General features: G+C 38.5%; 1 long non-coding RNA gene across 1 annotated transcript; it reads left to right on the top strand.

Annotated features, from left to right (window-relative positions):
• The first annotated feature begins 6,663 nt into the window (after nucleotides 1–6,663).
• Nucleotides 6,664–17,706, top strand: LOC127059243 (uncharacterized). Its single transcript, XR_007776879.1, has 3 exons — nucleotides 6,664–6,805; nucleotides 8,864–8,980; nucleotides 16,212–17,706. It is a non-coding gene; the product is annotated as an uncharacterized LOC127059243 (long non-coding RNA).
• The last annotated feature ends 7,990 nt before the right edge of the window (nucleotides 17,707–25,696 follow it).

Raw genomic sequence — 25,696 nt, 5'->3', positions numbered from 1 at the left:
GCGGTTCTTAGGGAGTCCTAAATCTTAGCAGATAACCAATAGCCAAACTAGGTACTAGGTATCCATCTCTTGGCTAAAGTCTCCTTGTAGTTTTCAGTTATAATTATCTTTCAGCCTTGTTCATACTCAGATGAGTCAGGTGTTATGCTGAAGTTAACTTTTGAACTGTTTTACTCTGGTACAGAATTAGTATAGAATATCTGTTAGGATTTAATATATGCAGTTTCAAAAGTGATTATAATGATATTAGAGATCCTGTGTAGCCCAGGAAACCTATAGCAATGTTACCTTCCTGTCACATGTTCACCCAGGAACACACTTAGTTCCCTTTATGAAAGCAAACACTTTGATTCTAGTCATAGTAAAAGTAAAAAATGGTGTAGAAACCTAAGATACAAATAAACAATAAATGCTGAATCTATCAGAGATTACAACATAATTGAGGAAGTTATAAATGCATCTTTTCAAGACTGAGATATAATATCTGCAAAGTTAATAAGAAATAAAGTCATGTTGGCTTCAGTGTGCATAGGATCAGACTGTGGATATTTGATCAATGAGTCCTCAATGGCAGAAAATGCTATAGATGTAAGGAGAAAGTGAGGCACTGATCAGGTGGTCTCTGTGAAAGCTTGCTGGTACCTTTGGGACCCCAACATTTCCAGCAGAGCTATTGTGATTTACAGATTGGACAATATTTCTTCTTTTCTCTAGGTTTGCATTTGTCATGTGCTTGTCCATGAAAAAAGTTTGTCTCTCATTTGAAAGGCTAGGAATCTTCTCCTTCAAGATATTCCCAGACCTTTTCTCATCCTGATTAGACTATTAGATAAGAATATTGCATGAGGACAGAGGAAGTGCTATGATCAGCTATTGTGCCATTATGAATAATACAGGAGAAACAATATTTATTCTGCATTTCTGGCATAGACCTTAAATATTACTCCTGTGATAATTCTTGCAAACATGTCTCTACTCAGTCCTTTCTTGTATGACTTTCAAGGAGAGGCAGGAGGCTAAAATATATCTTCTGTAAGTTATGTCTAGTGCATGTAAACATGATAAAGAAGTATCTCTAATCATGTCTTATGTGTCAAGAAGGAATTCCACCCAGGAAAATGCTTACAGCAAACTAAGTTTATTTATTAAAATATGTCTTCAAAGTCAATCATTTTTGTCTATCATTGATGGTTGAAATTATTCCAATTTGCTGTACTCACTTGTACATCAATTTAGTAAAATGGTATATTGGTTCCTGTCCTGCCTGGCCTTTTATTGAAGTAAAATTAAACAATTTCAGGATTCAATTATTAATACCTTCCATCTATAAACCATGTCTTCATCTATAAACCATATTGACATTCAGTCTAGACATCTCAAGAGGGGATTCACTTCATGAATATCAATAAACAGGTTGTAAGGAGACTGGGAATATTAAATTATTTCAAAGCGTTTGACAGTTGACAATGTTAATACAATAATTAAAAGCTCACATCCCTAAAAAAAAAAAAAAAAAGCTGCTCAGCATTTCCATGTAGAAAGCCACAAAGTCCTTAGAAGGTGAAAATCAACACTGCTGTACTATATGCATTTCCAGCAGCCCCCACAGTGCAATCACAAATAAGGAAATCTTTTTGCCCAAAAGATGGCTTCAAGACCTGACTTAACCTCAGTTTACGACCAGTTTGGCATTAACTTTTTAGCCAGAAGGTAGTAAAAAATAATTTGAAAATGCAAATCCTGGCCTGCATTAGACTACTGCTTTGAAAAGGAAGCAGCAGATAGCCCAAGACACAGCAGACCTGGCTCCCACTGAGAAACAGTTTGCAAAGCATTGAGTTGGAGATAAAATGTTAAAAATTCTCAGTAGAGTCTTTTTGCCTCTCTCAGTGCAGTTTGTGTAAAGCTTCCCTGGGTAGGAATCCTTCAACTCAGAAAAATCTAATGATGAAAGACTGCAGATTTCTGTCAGGCATTTGTCTTAGCAATGACCTTCTGTGAGAAAATAGAACAATTGACCGCAGGTACACAAATCATGTCAGCAGCTTCTTTAAAATTGCTTCTTGAGGTGGCTGGAACCTGATACCAATACTCCATGTGTGTGAAAGTAAGGAATGCAAAAAACAAAAGAAGCAGCATCTAGGACTCTCAAAAATAAAAAGTGAATGCAGAAAATATAATGCAGTCCAGTTGTTTAGTGTCACAATGTTCTAATTTTTTTTATTAAGATACCACTAGCTTAACATGTATACAGATTTACTTGTGTAATGGACTGCTGAGTTGATCACTCAGTGATTCCTTTCCCCTCCTGCTTGGGTTGAAGTCAGGCTAATAATTTGGTTGTAATTTTCAGATAGGAACTGGGCAATGAGCTGGTTTTAGCTGGGGTAGAATTAATTTTCTCTATAGCAGCTGGTATGGGACTGTGTTTTGGATTTTTGCTGGAAACACTGTTGATAACACAGGGATGGTTAGCCATTGCTGAGCAGCGATGACACAGAGTCAAGGCCTTTTCTGCTCCTCCTCATCACCTCTCCCAGCAAGGAGGCACAAAGACTTGGGAGGGGACACACCCAGAACAGTTGACCCCAACTGACAAAATGGATACATACACAAGAGTGTGTTGATCTGCTGGAGAGTAGGAAGGATCTGCAGAGAGTTCTGAACAGGCAGAGAGGATGGGCCAAGGCCAGTGGTATGAAGTTCAACAAGATGAAGTGCTGGGTAATGCACTTGGATCACAAGAGCCTCACACAGCACTTCCAGGCTGGGGGCAGAGTGGCTGGAGAAACTCTCAGAAGAAAAGGACCAGGGAGTGCTGGTCAGTGGTGGCTGAACATGAGCCAGTGTGTGCCCAGGTGGCCAAGAAGGCCAATGGCACCTGCCTTATATAAGAAATATTGTGGCCAGCAGGACCAGGGCAGTGACTGTCCCCCTATACTCAGCAGGGGGTGGGTGCACCTTGAATCTGGATCCAGTTCTGGGTCCCTCATTATGAGAAAGACATTGAGGGGCTGGAGTGAGTCCAAAGAAGGGCAACAGAGCTGAGGAAGAGTCTGGAGCACAGGTCTCATGAGGAGCACCGGAGGGAACTGGGGGTGTTTAGTCTGGAGAAAAGTGAGGTTTGGAGGGGACCTTATCACTCTCAACAAGCACCTGAGAGGAGGCTGTAGCCAGGTGGGGATTGGTCCCCTCTCCCAAATAACAAGCAAAAGGACAAGATGAAATGGCCTCAAGTTGTACATGGGAAAGTCTGGATTGGATACTAGGAATAATTTCTTCATGGAAAGATTTACCAAACACTGGAACAAGCTGTCCAGGGAAGTGGGGGTCACCGTCCCTAGAGGTGAAAGATGTGTAGATGTGGCGCCCGGGAGAGGGTTTAGTTGTGGACTTTGCAGTGCTGGGTTAACTGATGAACTCAAGGATCTGAGACTTATTTTCCAACTGAAACAATTCTATGATTCTATGTTTCTATGATATTCCATTCCACTTGGCATAATGTTCAGCATATAAATCTGGAGGAAGAAGAAGAAAAGGGGTGATGTTTGGAGTGATGACGTTTGTCTTTTTAAGTCACCATCATGTATGATGGAGCCCTGGAGATGACAAAACCCCTGACCATGGGAAGTAGTGAATTAATTCCCTCTTTTGCTTTGCTTGAATACACAACTTCTGCTTTACTTAATAAAATGTCTTTGTCTCAACCCATGAGTTTTCTCACATTTCTGATTCTCTCTCAAGTCCCCCAGGGATGGGCAATGAGAGACCAGCTATGTGGAGCTTACTTGCTGGCTGGAGTTAAACCATGGCAGGCAATTCCAGGGATAACATGGATTTAGAATGACTATTGTTATACTAAATAAATCTTGGGAGAAATATTCAGACTTAGGTATGGGTTAAGGGTGGTCCTCACTTCAATGGAATTAAAACATGGTGACATTTAATTTAAGTGAGAGCTTTTCAGTCCTTACTGCTGTAACCTAAACTTTCCATTGCACATGTCAATTAGAACTGGCTTTAAGTTTTGCCTTTTGGAATATAACTAACAAGTATTGAAGACAATACCATGTGTGCTTATTTTGCATGTAACCCACATCTCTTACAGAAGATCACTCATAATTTCAGCTGTAATCTGTGGGCGCACAAAAATGAGCTGGGTTGTATGCGTAAGCTGATGAGACTTTATTAACATATGGAAATAGCCTGCAGTGTGAACTCAGCTTCATGAGGCAGGCAGCTCAACCCCAGGTCAAAAGGTGTGCTCAGGCTCACCTGTGCTGTGCAGTCAGTGCAATCCAGGCTCCCACTGCTCCCTCCTCACCCTCCCACTGGCCATCCACCACTGCCCCACTGATGCCTCCTTCCTTATCCTCCTTTTCTGTCACACTTCCACCTCCCAGCACTTCAGGACTGCCAATACAGAGCCCAACCCAGCAGTATGGGCTCTGCCCAGACCTCTGTTGAACTTACTGTGTCCTGTAATGCAGGATGTCTCTCCCTGATCCAGCCAAGAAGATGTACACTTTCAAAAGTAAAATCCTGACAGTCAGTTCCTAGAAGGAACAGCAGGGGAGTAGCCCTGGGATGTTGGTGGTAGCCCTAGATCTTGCCTGGTGTGCTGGTCTGTCCTGCCTCCTTCCATAGCAAGGGGATGCCAAGGATGGACACTAAAGCTGTTTGTTAATGAAGGACTATATCCCTCTTCACCCAAACTCTTCAGGAGATTAATTCAGATTTCACCTGTATCAGGGGTGATTTTGAAGAATTATTGGTTCTCTCTAGTTGAAACATAATTACTGTTCTGACATCTGTCTTCACTGAAGACAAATTGTTTTTCATTGTGAGGGAAATGCTGCCCTCCAGCTGTCAGGGCAAGTTATTTGTAATCCTGACCAATTTTATGTTTTAACAAATGTACTTTATTAAAAAAACAAAAAGTATCTGGAAGAAAAATGATCAATCAGGATTAAAAAATATTTTCATTAAAATATTTAGGGGATGGTTTTGGCTTTTGAGGTGGCTGCAAGACACCATCTCTGAGTACACTCTTTTGCACTAGACACAGAATGTAAATGACTCAAAAGTTTCATTGTAAAAAAGGGACAAAGTGTATTTAAGATACCATTAAAGTCAGTTGGACAGGACTGGCTTCCATTTTATTCTGGCTGTGGCTGTTTCTCACTTTGGTTTTATGAGAATTTCGGTAAAATATGTATATTTTCCTTAAGGAACAGTTTCCATTGGAGCATTGACATAACATAAGGGTATGAATTTCTTGCAAACAATTTTGCATCTGCACATTCATTTAATGATCTGATCAACTAAAAAGCACCCCTTTGCTTGGTGCTGGTAAATGTAGGTAGGGGCACAGATGATGCTGAGCAAGGTCACGGGCTACGAAAATGCAGGACTGTATCAGGAACACATGTAGAGTGTGCTTCCTGGTTCCTTACCATTCCTCCTACACCACCTCTCTTTCCTTTCTTAAGTGCTCACTGAATTAAGCATGAAAAAACATGTCCTGGGAGGTATTTTGATGATTTAGGAACTTTAGTACCAGCCTATAATTTTTTAGCCATGTTTTTCCTATTTTGAATTTCCATACAAGACAATAAGTTTAAGAATAATTTGCCCACTTAAATCCTTTCCCCTCTAATTTACATTTCCACTTAAACAAGGTTGATAAATCACTTTGCAACCAATAGTCAGAGTTGGTATCTTCTGTCATCCGGCTCTCATGTAACTCTCCTATGCTAACAAAACCAATATGTCAAGGTGCCTGCCACAGTTCTTGGCTGCTGTAGTGCATTGACAGCACCCAAATGTCTCCTTGGATCTGATGGATGGCACACGTGGGGCTGGTGAAGGACTTTGCTCAGCATCATGGGGCTGTTCAAAAATCTTTTTAGGAACCTTTTACAATTCTCTCCTTTTGCAGTGTAGAGAAAGTCCTTCTACAGTGTAGATTAGGACACTTTTCTTCAGGTCAGTAAAAAACTATCAGATGACTCAGATTTGGAACTGAACCATGGTGTTTATAAGTTTTTTTAGAAGGAGGAAGGATGGTGCTCAATGTGTTGGAGGTGGTGAAGTTCCCAGGCATTTTGCTCTTGAAACTGAGCAAAGGAGAATCACACCCTTTTCTTTTCCACTCTTTCTCAGGGCACAGAGCTCTTCTATGTGCCTCCAATATTTTGAAGGACATTGTTGAAACATCAGAAGATTATTTCTTCCTTTATTTCTGGTAACTAAATACCAACAGATAAAGTGCAAAACAGGCAGAAATTCCCTGTTAGCTTATATATCTTGAACTCCCTGATTTGCCACATTTGCTTTGAACAGTACACAAAACGAATACAAATAACTTACGTATTAGTGATCCAAAATCTTGTTGTGATTAACAGGTATCTGCTTTCTTCCTTGAAAAAAACACCTCAGAAACCAATATGGGATGATATCAGAGAGAACACATAGTTTTTGGCACGTTAAACTCCATGTGCCTATTAATATAAAACTGGCACCTAATACCTTGAAATTAGGAATTAGACAGTAAGGGAAACACATTACTTTGGTGTTAGGTATATTTTTTAAAAAATGTTTTAATTCCCAATGCATTTCAGAAAACTCTGAGTTGTATCCTAATCCCACAGGGACCAGCTGGATCAGGAGACTTTGTATGAGATGAAACTTTTTTGGAACCCATAAACTTTCCAAGACATTTTTAATTGCTCAAAGGAGGAAGAGCAGTAATTGGGAGAGAGAATGCTGGCTCATATTTTCTGAAGGCTTATATTTTCTGGAGGTAAGTGTTTTCTCTCTGTCTCAGCAAATCATCATCTTTTTTTTTTGTTTGTCTATTCAAACACCCAACCTTGGTTGGGAACAAGACAGTCAATTAGGGTAGGTAGGTAATCACCAGGGATTAGATCCACTTGTTATTGGGAACGTTAATTTGACAGGAAACACTTTCTTTAGGGAAGAAAGAAAAAAAAATAAAGAAAGAGAGAGCTGCGCTGAGCTTTCCAGTGCCTGGAGCAGAACATGTCAGTGTCTCAGTTCCAAGGGTGGGGAAGTCTGTAAATCAGAGGGATTGCTGCTTTCTGTGGGAATACTGAACCTGCGCTTCGGTGACGCATGTGAGAATTAAAGATTCCCAGAAGACTTGAAACTGTTTTCAAAAGGTGCAGAGCTTAATTACTAGAGGGGTTGTTCATTATCAACACTGAAAGGCTCTGTGTGGATCTTTTTGTGGACTATGATGTGAATATTAAATGTCAGACACCCTGAATATCTGACTGCCAGACCTTCTGGGCAAAACAAGCTGCTTTTTAGCAAGATATCTCATTGGAGGCAAGTTCAGCTTCACAGTTTACATTTACTGTGGGGTGCCTTCTACCAACTGAACTTTCACACTGTTCGTGTGAGTGCAATGTGGTGCATTTTCACTCCAGAGTTCTTCTCCAGGAGAAGTCACTGGGCTGAAGGGCAGGGTGAGCATCTATAAGCCACAGCCTGAAGAAGAGTAATTTACCTCTTTTTTTTTTATGCTAAGAGCATCTACACAGAGTGTCAGTGAATTGTAACTGACATGTGGCAAATCCCAAACCCAAAGTGCTGCACCAACTCTACAAGACCTCTTTATGAAGACAGGTTTGCAACAATATATTTGCACAAAGGTTTGAGATCAAGTGATGTAAACTTTGCGACTCTGCTATAGTTCCTGGGCAATTGGCAACAAAAGAGTGGGCAGAAGGCACAAAATGCCCAAATGCAGTTCTCATTTAAAGATACTCTTTATTTTTTCTGCCCATGAAGCCCAACTGAGCTCAAAAGCACAGCTCAGTGCTTGTTCTCCTGGGCAGCATTAGGCAGAGTGTTGCCTGCAAGTTGAGCGAGGTGATCCTGACCCTCTGATCTGACTGGTGAGGCACAGCTGGGTGCCATGTGCAGAGCTTGAAAAAAAAAAAAAGAGAAATATTGGAAAAAGATGAATAATAGAATCAGAATCAAAGAACATATAAAATTAGAAGGGATTCATAAAAATCATCAAGTCCAACTCTCTGCTTCTTGCAGGACCACTTTAACCTCAACTAGATGACTGGAAACGTCACTCCTTGAACTCTGGCAGGTTTGGTGCCCTGACCACTTCTGTGGAGAGCTTGTTCCAGTGACCTTCTCACCTAAACCTTTTCCCAATGTCCCATATGAATGTCCTCCAACGCATCTTTATACTATTTCCTTATGCCTAACCACGCATCACCAGACAGAGAGCAGCACCTCGCTGCTCTCCTCACTGGCCCCCTTGAGGAAGGTTAGACTGTGACAAGGAAACACCTCAGCCTTCTCTCCTCCAAGATGAACAAGCCAAGTGACCTCAGCTGTTCCTTGTAAGTCTTGCTCTTTACACTTTTAGCTAGCTTGGACATCCTTCTCAGGACACACTAGCATGAACAAGTTCAGAGTCAGCTGTGAGTTTATCATTCCCCCAGCCATGATCTTCCAAGACAAGGTTCTACGTGTATCAGGGCTGATCATCAGTGCTGGAGGCAGAGATGGAGCAGGGCATAAATGTCTCCATTTTTTTACCTATTTTTGAGGTGACTGACCTCATCAAGTTGTGGAGCAATGTCATCACTGTCCTTTTTTTGCTGCTAATATATTTTTAAAAGTGGCCTTTTTGTTGTCCTTCACAGCCTGTCTTGAGCTCTTACTCATCTTTTGCTACTACAGGCCCTGTCAACATTGTGTTTTCACAGTGTCACTACTACAATGACATCTCCACTGCTGCTATTCTATCAGGTGTGACCTGTCTTGCTGTGTCAACTCACCGGACTCTTAAGCCCATTTTATGTTCCTACAGGGTCTCAGAAGCGGAGTGAAATGAAAACAGTGGCTCAGGCTCAGCCTGGTCCTATAATCCTGTGCTTTATCTTACCTGAACCTAAGAGACTCATGGCAATAACAAAAGGAGGAACAGGTACTACTTTTCCTCCATTCTCTATGATGAGGGCGAGAGACATAATTTTCCCTAAAGATAAATTAGATATGAATTATGCTGATGCAATGCTGAAACTACCATCTTTCCTTGTGCTGGAAGTGCGGGATGTGATAAGAGTTTAACATCCAGAGTTTAAAAATGTGCATCTCTGCAGGTGATAAATGCCTGCGTGCTTGTTGGGACATACGACTGGTTTCTGCTTGCTTCCTGGAGAGCTGTGACTCAGAGCTGGGAGGGATCTCTAGGGGAGAAAGGTGCTACCACTGAGGGTGGGGCAGGAGCTCCAGCTTAACCAAGGGAAGAACGTGGCAGGTGAGGGAGCGACAGCCATAGAGAGCACTGTAGGTGATCAAAACAGCAGAAAAGGAGACCATCATGTTTATTTCAAAAATATGTCAGCTAGGGTCATGCACTTCCTCTGAAGCTGATGTTGGAGTTGAGTCAAGGGATTATGCTTGCAGAAGCCCTTTGGTCAGAATCCTTGTGCAAAGACTCAGCCAGGTCCAATAGCACAGAGGTACATATTTCATTCACTCTGATTCTGTTAGCTGTGTGCCATGCTGGAAGTGTCTTCTTTTCTGTTCTGGTCCCATAACCGCCTGGTAAACGATGAGTAGAGGATGTGCAGACACAAAACTCTTGCCCTTGCAAGAACTGTCCAAAAGGTACCCAGAGCAGGAATCATGGTTGTTCAAACCCCCACACAGCCTGGAAGATGTGTGAGCGTCTGTGGCTTGTACTGGCTCTGTGAACCTGAATTTTCAAAAAAAAAAATTTTGGGGGGAGCACTGATGGCAGGAGGAATGTTCTAGGGTGGGATTACTTTTCTTGCTTGCTTCACATTGATTCAAAGTGTTTGGCATGAAACACAGTGAATCACTAAGCTTGTTGCTGTGTAAGAATTACACTGACATGATTATGCCTGATGGTTCCTGATGCTATATTTCCTTTGTAAAAAGTCTCCTCCCCATATCAAATACAAAGAGACTCAAATCCATGGTGCACCAAATGCGATGAAAGTGAGGACTGGAAAGCAGTGCCTTAACAAAAATGAAAAAAGGTTTGTTCAGCAGTGGAGTCTGTTCCCTCAGGACAACCTTGTGTTGCAACACGGGTTTATCTCTTGCTCCAGATGCTTCTCAGCACAAAACACAACATGTCCTTAGTGCACCCAGCATTTGTTTAGCTGGGTGCAAACTATTCCAAAGGTGTAGTTAAAACCTAAGGAAGAGGAAATGTGGTTTAAAGCCTGAAGCAGAAGGACTTAAAGTTCAGATTCTTTGGTGTTACAAAGAAAGGCGAATTCTTGGTGGAAACAATCTACAAGAGTCCATTAAACAGGATAACTTCCTCTTGAAACCTCAGTAATTCAACTCCTGTCTAGTAAACTCAAAATATTTCTATTTAGATCTTCCCAATTAAATTTTTTTAAATTAATTGTTTAAACTTAATCAGAATGTTTCTTTTTAATAAGCCAAATATTTTATTTTGTTTTAGTGCAATAAATCATTATCTTACATTCCCTATTAGCATACTGATTTATATGAGGTCTAATCTAGGTCTCCCTTCAATCCTGCAGTTTGGGCTCCCGGGAACAGCCTATTTCCCACAACAGGCTGTGGATTTCATGAGGCTCATTGGTGGTTACTCAAATTTCAAAGAATGAAAAATTAAGATTTCCAAGTACAAGGTTCTTCAAAGCATTTTGCTACTATGGGAAAAAGGTAGTGGTAAATGCAGCAGTTAAAAAAAGTGGTGAAAATAATAGTTTAAAAATAAAGCATTTAATGTTGATTAAGTAAAAGGAAGATATCTTATGAACATTAAAATATTTAATCTAAACCAAAATATCTCAACAAAATAGCTGAGGTCACCAGTAGAAACTCTAAAAAGTTATAGCCACAAACACTTTATAGATTTCAAAGTTCTGTTCCAATTAGACACAAAATAAATTGGAAACTCATATCCCACAGGACTGGTCCAGTGTGCAGTTGCTCCTTGTCCTATTTGCTGATTCAAATACTGGTTCAGTCAAAGATCATTTGGAACTTAAGAAGCAGAATAACTGCAAAACATATGTGTCTAGAATGACATGCATTTAAACTTGATATACTTTCAATGAACTTGCTATAAGTCTATCTACTGATGAGATAAATAATTGCTCTCAAAATATTTGGGTGAAAAAGATGTATCTTAACCTATATATAAGAACATGGAATATTCTGAGTTGAAAGAGACCCACAAGGATCTAGTCCAACTCTTAAATGAATGGTTCATATGGGGATTGAACCCACAACCTTGGTATTATTAACAACATGCTTCATCCAATCTATCCTTACAGTCCAAAAGTTTTTCTAGATTTTTTTTTCAGGAGGAAAATCACTTACCTTCTCAACATTTTCCACTTACTCTTAAATGGCTTTTCCCAATTGCTTTACTGGAGAGACAATGACCTGCTTTGCTAAACTCTACCATCTGCCACATTTACAAATAATTTTAATTTGGCCAGGGTGTAGTTACACTAACAGACAAAATTTGGGTTTTGCCTGTATAAACAGGATCAAAATAATTTCATAACTCATTAAGGAAGCATATGACAGCTTTAAACAATTGCAATTGTAGAATAGTTTCTTTGGTCATGATGTTAATATGATCTGGCCTGCTACACACAAGAAAGAAAGAACATCTGAAGAGGGTGCATTGTAATTTGGGTTGTAATTACAGTATAGGCAAAGCCAAAAGGAGCAGAGCAGGAACAGTGTTCGTGCTGGTTATGGGGTGCCATCCATCACAGAGGAAATTCTAGGTGAGGCTAAGGTGAACTTAGGACACCTTCAAGTATCCATTTTACGTGTTGCTACTTGCTCTTTGTTATATGAGAACACTCAGTACCCAACTCCTGGCGCTCTTAGTGCGAGTGAGCACAGCCACTGCACCAAAATCCTTCCTGAATACAAACATAAAATTATCTTTTCAAGACATTCAACAAGTCATCGTCCTGCCTTGTTGAACTTGAAAATTGTCTTGTAAGAGGACCAGAATAGTAAATCTAATAGGAATATCTTAGGATCTTTGCTGAATTGTGAAATTCAGGCTCAGCTATTCCTAGCATGTTATGTCTGTTTTGTTTGACCAAGAGAAAATACAGATCACAGGAACACACACTTTTAGAAAAACAAGAACAAATCCTGTAGAAATCTGAAATGTCTTCATTCTTGTTCTAGTCAAGGTCTAACACTAAAAGCACAACTGACAAAGTTGGCATTCTATCAGTGTAGAAACATTAGAGGAACAACTTGAGAAAACAGCAGAAGGGACAAGATAATTGTGTCCCAGTTCATTTTCTACCTCATTCATTGTATGAATGCATTATGATGAAAGCTCATTCATTCTGTCCAAGAAATTGGTATTTCTTATATGGACAATTAACCAGGCATATTACCTGCTAAAATTAAAATAATCTTGGAGAAAAATATGCTAACTCTTACAAGAAGAAGATGTTACTTTCAAAAAGGTTTTTTCTTTTCGTTACTGGTTGTCATAAGACCTAGTCTTCTCAGTATATCAGTAGGCTTCATTGTAGTTTTCTTGATAGTATATTCTGATTAAGCTGAATGGTCCACAAGCTGATTCTCCAGCAGGGTTACAGAGTTCAAAATTATGAAGGACACAGTGTTAAATCTATCAAAAGATAAAGGAATAAAAATATCCTTTCATTATAAATTAACAATGAGATGTTAAACATTAGAATTGCCTAGAAAAGCAAATCAGGCGTTCTGAGAAGCATATTAAATAGATTTGGACCACTTTTATGCTACCCTGAAACATGGCAACTCATTGCAAGTTCTTTTGCTTGGTAGAGTCTGGATAACAAATGTAAATGGAAAAAATGATACATTTGCTGTAGAACTGAGAGCTAGATTTTTAAATCAGGTTTAGAACAGATAATGTTATTTTTAAACTAGGTAATATTCAATTTAATTTTAATATTTGAATTTTTTATAATTATTGAATTTTAATTTCCAGCAATGGGTACTGATTGCAGACAGTAGGCATCCTATCAGCATCAGCTAAGATCTCAAAGCAGGATAAAACAGTTATGCCTCTCACTTTGCAAATACTAACACATAGGATTAAGCACAGCCTAATTCATGCCAGGGAAATTCTAACACTGGATTGATAATCAGTAAGATCTTCGTAAAAGAGATATAACAACATGCAATCTCATCTGGAAAAGCAAACATCATAGGGACATGTTTCAGAGAAATGCTCTGAAATGTGTGATCACAGTGGAAAATGCTCCTAAAAGCAATTTCTTTTTTTGTTGACATGATAACTAATTATTGCTGTTAAGTGCTGTAGGAGATCCAAAGGTTGGAGAGTTTAGAGAGATTCTGCTCTGAAAGATTAACCCTTACTTAGCAGTAAAGATCAAGATGTTACATAGGTTTTATTCAAGAGGTTTTAGTTTGTGAGAGTTAATACAATTGTGGTGTTACGAAAAACATATCAAGCAATACAACAGGATACAGCCTTAGACAGTTTGTGTGCAAAACTAAATGTTATCTATGGGTAAAAAATTTCCTGTCACAGTATTTTTCACTCTTTATCTGACTATTTCATTGTAATAAGAGTTTTATGAACAAAAACAATCATATATTTTAAAAAAATATGTTATTATAGCTTCACCCACGCACATAATTAGACCTCACTTTATAGAGATAGACAATCTGGCTACTCCAAACAGATTGTGTTTTTCCCAAGGGAAAAGAAGTTTCTATAGATTTATATAATTGTTTCTAAATTAACCCAGTCATTTTGAATCCTACAGCATTAAGATTTTCAGGATAAGTTCTTTTTAACTCTGGGTTGCCCTAGTATACATTTAGGAGTACAAATAGTGTAGGGTGCTTAATCAAAAATAAGAAAATGCTGGTTTTCTAACTAATATGTAACACAATGGGTCTATTTCCAGACCAGCTTACAGTGAGATTTCTCTTGGTGTTGGAAAAATTCCAGCCTAACATTCACCTCTTTTAAATAGGTTTGAAAAGGGCCCAAGAAAATTCTTGAAATTCAGTGCTTTTAAGAAGCCTGTCCATTTACCTCTTCCACACCAAAGCTTCTGAGGATTAACCAGATATGCACATTGAGTTGTATTAGTGTGGGTTATACATAAATAGACAAATGAAATTTTTAATTTTCAAGAATTTTACGTAAGTTCAGACCTTGCCCAGGTGGCCTGTTTTGATGACATCAAATTCACCATTACACTTATGCCTTATCAAAATAAGATCATATTAGAGTTTAAATCATGATACTTCACACTGGAAATCTATTGGCAAAGAGCAGACTGGAGTGTCCCAACAAGCAAACAAGCCAGAGAAAATACGAAAAGAAATTCAGTTTTGTAAAAAATAATGTGATTTTTTTTCTTTGCAGAAAGGCAGATTTTCAACCAAATTTTTTAACAAAGAAAACAAAACCAAAGGAATTTTCATGTGGAAGTGGACTCTAGTGGATATTCTTTTTAACCTTTCTTTCTAGACTAAAACAAACACAATAAAGCTCATCCGTATCAGCTTCACTGAAACAGAAGCTTTAGTGCAGGCTTCTACAACCTCAATTCTAATGGGTTACACAGGCAAAACACTTTTATTTAAACAAGACAGTAAATGTGTATGAAGTGTGGGAGCAAATGAAGGGTATTGTGGGACAAGGAGAACTAAAATAACTGAGGAGTAATTTTACTAATCTTTTCAGGACCAAAACTTTATAAGTATCCTAACAAATATATTTATGAATCAACCAAAATAACATCAACTAAAAATAACATCAAAGGATATTTCAATAATATCTTGCATTTCAAACATATAATATCCTCTGTACCCTCTTTGGCTAACAGGGTTTCTAAGAGAGAGGAGACTTTCAAAGGCAAGAATAAAAATTAAATTGTATTAAGAACTTAACCCACCAGCAGGTCCACTCCCCAGGCTTGGCAATTAGTACAAAGGGCTGCAAAGGTACCACTGGTTTCCTTGAGTGGGAGAGTGACTATGGTTAGTGCTAATGACACACAGATCTTTGGTTCATGCTGGGCTAAAATCTGAGTTTTTCCATATTTCTGAACAAAATTCCATTCACAGTAGTGGCTAACACATTGTGCAGAGATGCTCTGTTGAATGTTCTTGCATTTTCATTTTTGGGGGAAAGGTGAAGGATTAAATCTCTGTGGAAGACACTGTAACTAATTCTCATACATAATTGCATATGCATAGAGTGAGTGAGAATCCCTCTTGCAGAGCAGAAATTTAATTGAGGGGGCCACCTAATAAAATTACATGTGATTATTGCAGTCTTGAGCATTTAATTATAATTTTTAACCCATGGGCTCTCAGACTCCCCCAGTGGAGCTCTAATCAAACTGTGTCTGTATCAAGAGCAAAAATCCAGTGATCATAATAAAAAAAAAATTATGGCAGTAAATGGCAGTGGTTTTTACAAGAAATGCCAACATGAAAATGCTTGAGGCTGCTATGGCAAGAGATAAATACCTTGGAAAATCAGGATGAATAAATGCCTTTACTATGTCTTTGCTACAAGGTATGCTGCTTTGTCACACTCTGGTTAAATCTTGTTCTGGCACTGTTCAGATTGCAGGGTTGTCAGACCAGCAGTCTGATATCAAAGTCTTAGCCAGGCAACTTTGTCTGCTTTTGGGTACAGGTGGTAGGGCTCAGATTCTCTGGAAATCCTGGGGTGGGGAGCCAATCTGCTGCTTCAGTCTCCAGGCTGATACCATACAAACTCCAAATACTGAAGCAGGAGAAAAGATCAACCATTTTCTCCAGTCTCCCCAAAAATGAATATCAGGTGAATATCCTTCTAGAAAGAGCAGCACTTGCAAGGGAAAAGGAAGATAGACTTACACTGGGAAAGTAACAAAGGAAGAAGAAATACCTTCAGGCAAGTGTTAGGAAGGCAGACCAGAAATAAAACAGACACATGGGATAAACAGGAAATCCAGTGCACTGGATTCAGTTCTGCTTCTCAGATCTGGGGTATTTTTTGGGGGATGGGGTGGGGGCAAGGGGGCACAGAAATTAAAAACCACTGCATATTCATATCTCTGAACTTTTCTGGTAGAAAATCTCCTGTGTTATGAAGCTACTGTTTGTCTTCCTTTTCCTTTCCAACTCTTATTCTACAGGATGATGCACAAAACATACTTTCAGTTTCAAAATGGGGTGGATGCCAATCACACAGCTAAGTCTCCACCTGCAGCAGCACAGACTTTTTGGAACCCCTTTGCTTTATTCTTAAAACTTCAAGAACATCCAACACAAGTCAGCCCAAGGGGTTGCCTGGTACCTTCTCCTGGCACTTCCTCAGAAAGAACACAAAAAGCATATTCAGAAATAATTCACTGCACATATTCCAGCATCCAGTATTCTGCAGCTCAGGCACCCGCTGAAGCAGTGCCGATGCCTCTGTGTAACTGTCCTGAGTTTTCCAGCTAAGAAGTCTCCACTATTTACATGAACCCTCTTTTCCCCCACACTATCTCCTTCTCCCTGGAGAGCACAATATTGTTCAAAATCTGCCACATAGTGTGACATGTATCCAGAGGATAAAACCAGATTTACTTCCATCCTCGAGGCTGATCAAATTACAACAATTTACCACCTTCTAGACTCTACACACTGGTTTAGTTGCCTGAAGCAGACAATGTATTCACTCCATGAAGAGTAACTTCAAGAAGATCATGTGAGGTAATGTCAATAGAAAAATCTTTAATAAAAAAAGTCTAAATGAAGAAACAACATGCCTTGCACAAAGAGGTTCTAATGAATACTTTTGCAAAAACATTTATTATTTCTAAATTAGCACATGTTGTCTGCTGAAAGTAGGATTGTGAAAAAAAAAATCAGTTTTACATGTGAACACATTCAATCCACAGAGAGATATGGAGTTAAATAGAGTTAGGACTGTTTCCTACACCAAGGACATTTATGCAGGCAGTAATCTTCCTAGGCATCTGAAAGTGAAGATGTTTTACTAGTTGTCTTTACATACATCACTTAGCCCATAAAAGTTGTGTTTGCTCTTTTCTTTAAAATGTACACTTGCTTTCCTTCCCCTCCTTCCATCAGACAAGAAAAAAGTACTAGTTGGGGAAGTCATTTTACTTAAAGTACACAATGACCTTTCCTGATCAATATTTCTATTGACATTTCTACAGTCATTACCATTTTATGTTTGTTGTTCTCATAGCCCTCACTTGTTTGTATGTGAAAGAAAAAATGTTTTCCCCCTAAGACTGCTAAGTTTGTGCAGTGTGTGTTACAGTCTGGTACCAACTGCAGTCAAACCAGACTGTGACATTAGATGACCACCAGATAAAATGCAAGTATTTGTGCTGTGTGTTTGTTTTCATTTTAAAAAAATCCTAGTCAAAATATTTACTAGAAAGTAAAGGGACCATTTCAGTAGATGGAGGTAGTCTGAGTATTTTAAAGCAGGGAGGAATGCACATATTGGAAAAGAATAAATTATTGAAGCAAAGTTAAAAATTGTTTGCATTTGAATCCAGTGTTAAACCTAATTTGCCTTTTCTTTGTATGTGCTTCTGAACTGAGGAATGACAAAAATGCAGATTTCTGACACTGGAAAATTGTACCTCTTCACATTTTGCACACTAATTCAATGGACATTCTCATTTTACAGTTACTTATAACACTTACCTCCAACTGAAAGAAAAGTATTATGAAAAGAAATAAATGTTCACTGTATACTACCTGTTAATATGAAAGCTTTTAGTTTTCTTGAAAACTAAAATTCCTTTCTGAGCAGACTGGTTTACACTGCAGGTTTACTCACAATTTTTTAAATTTATCTTTCAAGTTCACTGCCTGTATATTCCATATATTCATATATGTCCATACATATATATATATATATATATATATATATCTATATATATCTATCTATATATATATATATATATATATATATCTGCATATACTCCCCACCAGGATTCCTGTGTTCAGCTCTGGGTTCTCCAACATGAGAAGGATGTGGACCCAGCGGAGAGTCACAAAAATGATCAGAGGGCTGGAGCACCCCTCCTGTAAGGACAGGCTGAGGGAGTTGTGGCTGTTCAGCCTTAAGGGAAGGCTCTGGGAAGACTTTACAGCACCTTCCAGTACCTGAAGGGGCTACAAGAAAACTGGAGAGGGACTGACCACAAAGACATGGAGTGATGGGACTAGGTGGGATGGCTTTGAAATGAAAGAGGGTAGGGTTAGGTTAGCTGCAAGAAATTCTTCACTGTGAGGTTGGTGAGGGACTGGCACAGGTTGCCCAGAGAAGTTGTGGCTGCCCCATCCCTGGAAGTGTTCAAGGCCAGGTTTGATGGGGCTTTCAGCAACCCATTCTTGTAGAAAGTTTCCCTGCCAATGGCAGAGGGTTGGAATGAGATGATCTTTAAGGTCCCTTCCAACTCAAACCATTCTATGACTGTACAGACCTGTGAATGTAAGATGGTACCTTCTCTGTGAGAGCAAATAGACAGATTGGTCAGGGACAAATGTCTCAGAATAGCCAAGAACATTTAAAACGGTCTTTCCCTCAACATATTTCTATCTTCTAAAAAAGTCAAGAAGGGTGATATAATAGGCATGCTAGATCCTTATGTTCATGCACTTACATCAAAATTTATTGGTTTAACAAAATGGAAAATACCTTAAAAATAATAAATACATTTAATTACTTTCTTTAGGCAATTTCTTAGAATTAGTAGGATTATTTCTCAGACTTATTGGAAGTCTTCTACACTTACATACAGCAAAACAAAGTCTGATTTGCAACCTGTTTACAGCACAGACAATACAGTACACTAACCAGAAGGACGAAAATCACTATAGCTGATTAAGAAAAGGCATCAGAGGACAACCTGAAACTATTGTTGGATATTTCTATGTTTTTGCTCTGCTTGTTCTGATTTGCCACACAATAATAATAGCAATAAGGAACCTGGCATTTCCATAATGTTATTCTTCCTTAGCTCAGAATGGGTCTTTCCAGTTTCACTTCAGATAAAACAGGTCAATACCCAGCAGATCAAGGGCAGTCAGGCCAGAACTACTCATTCAAGACTTCATTTTCAAATGCTCCTCGATGCCATCAGTTGCACACAACTCTTCAGCTGCTTTTCATTCCTCTGAGTAAATGGAGCAAGAGGAAGTTTCTGGGTTGGATATAAAATAGCTCTGGGAGACCTTCTGACCTTTTGTTGGTTGTCTTTAATATGCCATTTGCTACAAACTAATCCTGCAGGTTAACAACTGAGCAAAGAGAAAGCCAGTTAAAAAGTGGATGTGGAGATAAACTAGATTATAAGAATATAAACCATTGCTTTCCCATGCAAATAATACATGTGCATCAACCACCTCATGCTGAGGCTGACAAACCTTCTGCAGCACAACTGCAAATCATATCAGGTTCTAAAAAATATGTCTGATTTAATTATTTTCACAAGTTCAAAGTTTTTCTAAGGCAATTGTGTATTACTATAATCTGTGTTTCACAAAGTTTCTTTTGAACCTAGTGATAAAAATTTCCTTTGGTCCCATGGGAAGGAGGACTGAGACTTACACTGAGGGCTTTGGAAAACCTGGTAATGTGGGTATTGCATACAAGTTTTCTATAAGCATAAAATGAAGCCTGTGGCTACTTAAACAAATAAGGTTGGGTTTACAATGAAACTTGTGCCATGGTCAGATGGATCCTCAGGGGTTCTTGGCCCTGTAGGCTCAGACTGAAACTTTTGCAGAGAAGTTAATGTTGGAGCATTTTCCTTAACTGTCCAGTCTACAGGCTCTCTCCTATGTGGCTTCATGTCCTCCCACTGCTATTAATTCTATAGGGACATAAAATATCTCAGAGTTTTAACTGCTGACAAACACAGAAAAAAACCTATAGGGTCTCTAAAACTGAAGGAAAGATCCGACAAGCCTCGTTTCTTTAGTAAACCAGGGGTTATGACCATATATACTGAACATGTTTACTTCTCAACTCCTTGCATTTTTGTCAGGAGGCTAAGGACAAAATACAGACAATGCAGATAGGTTGCATTCTGTCAATTGAATTGCTATTCCCTGTGTAACAATTTTTGGTTGGAGACTCACACTTGTGATTCATCAGCTGGAAAATTCTGATTTCATCTTACCTAGCAACATAACTCCTTAGGACACAGCTGATGTGCTTGGATTTACCTTCAGATGTAGAAAAGGATCTGATGCCATGCAGCCTGTAGGAACACAGCCTTTGCAAGAGCTGTGCTGCCAAGAGGGAAAGCTAGCAGACGAGGAAAGAGTCTTGGGAAGGAAATTTGGAGTTGAGACACATCTCTTGCTTTATCAGGGTGAACCCACAGGAATTTCAATAGAGCAGCAAAACCTGTTGCCCACAGTGAGATAACTTTGAAGAAACAGTTGTGAATGGAAACCCATGGGAATTTCTTGTCCTTTAAGCAGGTTTTTCCTGTATATGGAATAGCCTGGCCCCTTAGTACTATTCTCTTTCATATTATCTCCCCTGCACACAGAGGACATAAATATTGTTGAAATGTCAGTCTTGATCATCATCAGCTGTTCACTCTATCTGAGCTACAGACTGCATTTTCACATGCAGCCCCTTCTTGTATCCCAGGATATTTCACTGAACTTAAATGTGTCATCTAATAAGATCACAGAATAGACAGAATTAGGGATTAAAGGCAGAACTGTTGAAAAAAATTGTATTTGCTAAAAATAAGTTTAAAAATTAAAATAAAAATCTGTATCACTATTGATTTGCAGTTGACTCTCACTTAGGTCCCAAACAGAAATAACTTGATATTTAAAAATATTTTTATTTCTACTGAACTGAAAAGAAATAAAGGTTTATGGTATTCTTAAAAAAAAACAGTGTCTTTTCTTTGTGCATTATTATCCTAAGCCATGCATGGAACATAAATCTTTCTAACGTTTTCCACTGGAAATTTCTCTTTCTCTCCATGACACTTGGAAATTTTGAAATAAAATAACACAGCTACCATCCTTTTCCTGAATATTTTTGTTTTGAAGCATTTGTCAGTGTTTCCTGTGCCTCTAGCTAAATCTATTCTAGAAATGGGGATTTTCTAATTAAAAACAAAACACCAGCCATCACTCCATTCACTTCAAATGATGTCACTTGGTGTGTAAGATCAACCAGCATCTCATCTCAGATTTAGATCAATCCAGTACCAAGAGCTTCGCTGAATTTTATGTTATAGGGGTTTGGCATATCAAATCAAAGTTTTGAGTCCAATGTAACCTTTGATCACTGGTGATCCCCTAATGCTCCAGCAATCAATTGCAGATGTGAAACTTCAGAACTTCACTCAGTTCCAGAAAAGAGAATGAGTTCAGTTTTCAAATATCTTTTTCATGAGAATCTGTTATTATGCTATTTAATATCATTAAGTGCTTTCTAATAAAGAATTTGGATTAAAATTATTTCTAAGAAAGAATAGAGAATTAATTTAGCAAAAGTGTTGGGACTCATCATATAATAAGCCAGAACTGGTGCAGTATAAAATTATTGTCTTGCAAGTTTATGCCCCTTTCTACTATGATCTTTAAATATAATTAATAGAAACTAAAAAGGCCAGATGGTTTTGGCTGGGATAAAGTTAATTTTTTCCATAGTAGCTGTATGGGGCTTTGGATTTGTGTTTTGGATTTTGTGTTTTGTGCTGGAAACAGTGTGGTAATACTGGGATGTTCTCATTGCTGCTGAACAGAGTCAAAGCCTTTTCTGCTCCTCATCCCAGCAGCAAGGAGGCTGGGGGGTGCACAAGGAGCTGGGAGGGGACACAGCCAGAACAGCTGACCCCAGCTGACACAAGGGACATCCCACCCCACTTGGCATTGTGCTCAGCTCATAAAGCTGTGGGGAGAAGAAGGAAGGAAGGAATGTTTTGAGTGAGGGTGTTTGTCTTCCCTAGTCACTGTTATGTGTGATGCAGCCCTGCTTTCCTGGGGGTGGCTGAACACCTGACTGTCCATGGGAAGCTGTGAATGAATTCCTTGTTTGGCTTTGCTGGCATGTGTGTCTTTTGCTTTACAGGTTAAATTGTCTTTATCTCAACCCATGATTTCTCAGTTTTACCATTTTGATTCTCTCTCCCATTCCACCAGGGCAGAGTGAGTGAGCAGCTGTGTAGGGTTGGGGTGCTGACTGGGGTTAAATTACAACAATCTTTAATATTTAAAATTAAAATCCCTCATCTTCATGAAGAGACTTACATCCCCAGACATATTTTCAAAGACTTTATTTCCAAGTAGTAATATGGAAGTACTGAACCAAAACTCCGCTAGGAGAAGAATTGGAAGGACACACTTTTGTTCTTCAGAGTCAATTATACTTGAGTGACTTCAAGAAAATTATAAACTGTTTTTCACAGTGGATTTAATTGATCACTCTTATTAAAAACAGTTTCAATATCTTACTACACTGAAGTTTAGAAAATGTTTTATTTCTAGCCTTTATATGTTTAAGATAACATAATTTTTTTTCTGAAGCCACTATTTCTTTTAGAATAAATGCTCTTTGCAATGCTCATGCTGATCCCCAACACACACTTATGACCTCCCTTCTCATCATAGTGTTCATTCTCTGAGGAAAAATAAGTGCCATCAGATTCACTGTGTCATCAAACTTCACTAGGTGTCATCAGATTTTTCCTACAACACTGAAGTTAAACAGTCTGCTCGCTACATGGACTATGACTTGGTTTGAAATCTGAATCTCTCTATTATTAGCATCCGGTAATTTAGAAACAACTAAATATTGAGTATGTATGGAAACTGAAGGGCATAATATGATGTATTTTCTCAGAGATGAAGAGTATCTTTGTTGTCCAGTGCAAAATCATCCCCTTTATTTTTCTCTCTCTTCTCTCCTGCTATAATATAATCAGCTGACTTATGCCTTCAAAAGCCAAAAAAGTTAGTGACCAAAAGAACAGATTGTCATCTGTTAGGGTGATAGTCACAGGAATAAATTTGGAGTATGTTAGATTTCTTCTTACTATTCCACATAATTTAAAATAATTTCTACAATTACTATTTCTGTTTTTATGCTGCAAAACTAATGACTTCAATGTTATTTGTGTGGAGTGTACAATAAATCTTATCCCAGGTACTGATATGACACAGCAAGCTCACGTCTCTTCATTGATTTCCACCAAATCTAAATAGGAAACTAACTGGTTTTGGAGAGATGTATTTGTACTGATGGATAGTGTTGGTATGCATTATTGGTAGGAGAAGTATTGTCATTTTTGTGATTTCTAGAGGAAGACATCATGGTAAGTCAGCAATTTTCCTTTTTAGATAAAGGACATTTTGGAATGTATTATTACTTCATGTCCATTTGATGTATCTTTGACATACATTTGACAGGTCACACATCTGGTAAATACCTCCAGGTTTCATTCTTATGTCTTTAGCTCATTCTGATTTACCTTGGTGGAAATGGTGTGACCACATTTACAGTAGTGGGCTCTACCCAAGCAAAACCTGAAAAAGTAACCTGCAAGCTGGATCGTCAGACTGTTGTTTCTTAATTTAAATTGGAAATGAGATCTGAAAAATTAATACTTAATATTACATTTCATAAAACTTCTGTTTGAATAGAGCATACTAGAAAATGTATGCAGTTTCAACACAAATCCCGCACCAGTTCCAGCCATGTCAATTTCCAAAAAAACACTGTAAAAAAACTTTTTGAAGTTTTCAAGGTGGAAGGAATTTTTTCCAGAATAAAAAATGTTGAGTTTTTATTAGTGTGAGCTTTGTGCAATGGCCATGTAGTGGAATGTGTCTCATAGTTCCTAGAAAAATCCTGCAAGTCCTACTCAAATATGATCCCAACAGCCATCTCAGTATATTGCCCTGTTGAGTTGTTTGAGTCAATGAAAATCATGTCAGGAAAGGGTTTAGATTTCCTAGTTTCTAAGTAGGGCCCACAGGAGATGGTCACAAACCCCAGTCTAATAGTTTACAACTCTACCTCATTTGCATCTTGAGGCTGTATCTTGAAAGTGTTATGCCTGAGACAGAGCTTTCCCATGCATTAACGTTTATCCAGCTGACTGAAACATCTGTAAGAACATCCACAGCTCTCACAGAAGAGACAGAGAAATTAAATTCAAAGGGTCTCTCCATCCCTGTGTATTCATGTGGGTCTTGGAATTCAGGCCAAGGATTTCTCTCATTATTGGCCATAGTCTTATTAGTTATTTCTTTTGTTGAGAATGACAAACATTCTGAGCATGCCTAAATCCATCCTGCCCTTGCCCTGAAGGTAGCTTATTCTCTTTTTAAACTTGTCTTTGGATAGTTTGAACAAATAGTAGCTCAGACTAGTTACGACCTGTTTTTGCCCTGTTTTAATTGTCTTGACAATTATCTGGGCTTCTAAAATTTTTCTCACATGATTCACATATATCTTTCTTCTGCCCATCACAGCAATTGTATGTGCGTGAAAGAAAATGTAAGGCAGGTTGTAGCCATGCTCCTTCCCTTAATAGAAAATAATAATATTGCACAGTTATCAAGACCCTTGTATTTACAACACAGTACACAGCAGTTGGTTTTCTTTCTCATTTCATATTTATATTAGGTCTTTTGCATCAACAGTCCTGCTGTTGCATATATTTGGTGGGGAAATCAGTAGTGTGACAGTTTCAGATGGCATATCATCTTCACTCAGGGCAGTCAGTATCTTACTGATAACAATCAGTAGTTTTCAAAAGGGAAAATTTTACTAAGTGAAAAGCAATGAAAATGGAACTATATCTCTAAAAGAAATTTAAAATTTAAGAGTAATAATCACTATGAAAATAATGGTGTATTAAATTAAAGAAATTAACAATCAACTTGATCATGGACCCCTAAGAGGTTTTTATTAGTGAGGCTTATACAGAGTACCCATCTGAAAAGCTGACGCATCATTTTCAGTACTGTGCTAAGCACCAGAGTTCTTAAGACAATCTGGAGTCTAGTTGTAATAATCAGAGGCTGATAAGTGAAGTCATTTCTCTGACAAAAGTCACATGAGAAGCCTGTGGCAGACCCCACAAGAAAACCAGGTGTACTAGATCCTCTGCCAGTGGTCCACACACTGGGCTGCATTATCTTCATGTATCTTCTCAGAGGATTTCCAGGCCCTTTCATACCGTGCACACAGACACCTCTATGCTGTAAGCACTTCACATGCCATCCCTGGAACACAGCATGGCTGCATAAAACAGCACAAAAGCAGCATGCTAGGTAGAGTGTTAGAAATTAAGGAAATGTTATTCAGCTGGCATTGGAAAGTCCTCAGCTTTTTCAAATAGTAAGCTAAAAAATACAAGGTAAAAATGCCATGTTCCCAGTGAATCATTCTTCTGCAGAATATTAGTCACAAAGATTTGGAAGGGGGTATGAACCATCCAGAATGGACTATTGCTATTACACAGACACAGTAGAATGCATGTAACAGGAGTATCTGGAAGCAACAAATAATGCAACATATTCTCAAATACACCCTTCCATCATCCACTTAAAAATTTGGGAAGAATCAGTGGGACATTGTCAGGTTTACAGAATTTGTAAATAT

Source organism: Serinus canaria, chromosome 2 (assembly GCF_022539315.1).
Source record: "Serinus canaria isolate serCan28SL12 chromosome 2, serCan2020, whole genome shotgun sequence".
NCBI lineage: Eukaryota > Metazoa > Chordata > Aves > Passeriformes > Fringillidae > Serinus > Serinus canaria.
This window is presented reverse-complemented; position numbering and strand designations above follow the sequence as displayed.